Below are 3115 nucleotides of genomic sequence, written 5' to 3' on the forward strand. Positions count from 1 at the left end.
AGTGTCTTTTTTTATCTGCCAACTTCAGCACATATGTTGGCCGAGTGTGTGTCTCCCGACGTTATTCCTTTGCGTGCCAGCCAACTGCAGCCTTAGTTAAACACCATCAGAAGAACTGGCAACAGGGTGCTTGCTATACAAGAACCTATCGTTTATACATGGCGAAAGTTACTTGTGTTTAAAATTAGGATCTTTTGATGCATCTCATTTTTAAAAAATGCATTACTCAATGGGTTTACAGACAGAACGTCTTAGAAACTCATATCAAGTCAGGCAACACGTGGAGAGAGTAGAGTTTGAATCTGCATTCATCATCATTGGCAATTCCTCGTGTCAGGAATGATTCTTCCTTGCGAATGGCCGGGTGGAAGTGTTGACTGTGGGTTCGCAGATTGCTTATGAGCCCTATCTTAGCCTTGCAAGCTCTCCCACAGTGAGGACATGGGTTGTCGGCCAGTAGGGGAGATGGCAGATTGTTGGCTTGAGCAGCTGCCCTCTCTTCCCGTCTCTCTCAATGTGTTGATTGGAGGGTCTAAAAACCATTTTTGATGACGGACCGCCATTTTGGCCGTGATTGGCCGTCTGCTTCCCATGTGTTGATGTTAACAGAGCAGACCTTTTTGGAGGCTTTGAGATTGTCTTTGAAATGTTTCTTTTTGGATGAGTCATTAAACCGAGGCCCCATTTGCTTGCTTGGGTGGATGTAAAAGATCCCATGGCACTATTTCAAAGAAGAGCAAGGGAGCTATTCCCGGTTCCCTGGTCAATTTTATCCCGCAATCAACATCACAAAAACAGATTATTTGGTCATTATCACATTGTGGGAGGTTTCTGTGTGCATACTGGTTGCCACGTTTCCTGCATTGCAATATTGACTACACTTCAAAAAATACTTCATTGACTGTAAAATGCTTTGAGACGTTTTGTGGTTGTGAAAGACGCTATATAAATGCAAGTCTTTTTTTTCTTTCTCCAGCTCCCATGTGAACAGGCTCCCTAGCGTACCTCTGAATAGAGCATTTGTTTAGGCACTCTTGAGTCGGGCATTCTGACGACATGTTCCGTCTATCTCAGCTAATGTGAGACTATCATGACCTCCATATTTGGCATATCTGTGTCTTGGAGGATGCCCATGTTTGTCCTTTTGTTCTCTCACTTGATTCACAAGATCCTCTAAGACAGTGTTGATGATGTTGTCTAGGGCCTTGATATGGGACCTATAATTTATCCAAGCTTCAGCACCATAGAGAAGCATGTGGAGAACCACTGCCTGATAGATTTTGAGTTTAGTGTTGGATCTGATATCACAATTCAGGCGGATGATCCTTCAGGTAGAGGACATGTGTTTCCTATAAAGCGCATATGAGGAAGGCAACGGGAAACCATCACATGTACTTTGTCCCTATCCATATTGATCATTTCCCATGGAAGTTAAAAAATGGGAGGCTCTTACAAACAACTGAAGAGGGAAGCGCAGGACCATGAAGCATGGAGAAATGAGTAGAAGAACTGTCCTTGGGCAGATCACCACTACAACATTGACTCATCATTACCTATTGACTTTTATATTCTATACCTTGTGATAAAATTTAGTATTCTGTTAGCTTTTCTTTACAGCCTTATCAACCTGAGGTGCTGCACAACTTCAGGACATCCCAACGTGCTTTAACACCAACGAAGTACTGTTGAAGTGTAGTCATTTGATGTAATGTAGGAAACATGACAATCATTTTGCACACACGGTCCCACAAACAGCAATGTGGTAATGACCAGATAGTCTGTTTTGGTGATATTGGTGGAGGGATAAATGTTGACCCAAACACTTTATGCCCACCTGAGAGAGCAGACAAGGCCTCGGTTTAATGTCTCATCCGTAAGACAGCACCTCAGGCAGTGAAGCACTCCCTCAGTACTGCACTGAAGTGTCAGCCTGGATGTATAGATTTTTTTTTAAAAACTGAGATTTTGGATACTTTCAGTGAAACTAGTTTACATTGGTGATACTGGTGGAAATCAACAGGACACAAATGAGATCTCCAGATCATTAAACCCAAAGGGCCTATTTAAATATTCTTTCAGGATATTTGCACATTTAATAATGCATTCTCTGCATTTTTGGACAGGTATTTTCATACAAATTCAAATTTGGCTTCGATTTCTCCTTTGAAAGTTTCACTGAATCATCATTTACAGGTCTCCTTTTATTAAAAGCATGACTCTTAATTCCATTCTGATTTAACATGAGAAATATCTCCACATCCATCCCATTCTTCTCGTAATGAAAAAGAAAATGAAAAATGAAAAAAAAACTCATTACCGACCATGTTCCTCACTTTGTGAATTAAGGCATGCTTTATATACCACAGGAGTGGGATGAGATCATCCCCTTAAGACGTTTGATGTTGCTGATTATCGTCCAGGTAACATCTCCTTATAAAGGCCCCTCCCTGAATGACTTATATGTTCCTTTTCAGAGGACTGAAATAGATATTGCAATAAAAAAAACTGAAGAGTCAGTGGGAATGTCCTGCTAAACTGATGGGCCGGTTCTTTGAAAGAGCTTTTTGGATAGTCTCACTCCCCTGTTCTTGCCCCATAGTCTTGAAAAAGTTTCCTTTTCAAGTATTTATCGAATTCCATTTTGAAAGTTACTGTTGAATCTGCTTCCACTACCCTTTCAAGCAACTCCAGTTCATCATTCTCATCTGCCCATTGGTTCTTTTGCTACATGTTTTTGTATAAAAAGTTAAAGAAGTCCAATATTGGGCCAAGTCAGTCAATTGGTTCACAAAAGTAAAATAAATGGAACAAAAGCACTAAGAGACAAATTGCTCCTGCTTTAGTGCTAATGAATTGAATTTATCTTGAGAACCTATGGATGGGGTTAGTTGTTATTTTTAGAAGCAAATTATCTGACAATGCAGCATCTAGTGAAGATCTACACTGCGTTGTATTGGAGACATTCAACAGCAATCATAGAATTTTACAGTGCAGGAGACCATTCAGTCTATTATGCCTGCATTGGCTCTTTGAAAGAGCTAACCAATTTAGTCCCACACCTCAGCTTTATCCCCGAAAACACTGCAAATTGGTCCTCTTCAAATACATATTGAAT

Source organism: Heterodontus francisci, chromosome 19 (assembly GCF_036365525.1).
Source record: "Heterodontus francisci isolate sHetFra1 chromosome 19, sHetFra1.hap1, whole genome shotgun sequence".
Taxonomy (NCBI): Eukaryota; Metazoa; Chordata; class Chondrichthyes; order Heterodontiformes; family Heterodontidae; genus Heterodontus; species Heterodontus francisci.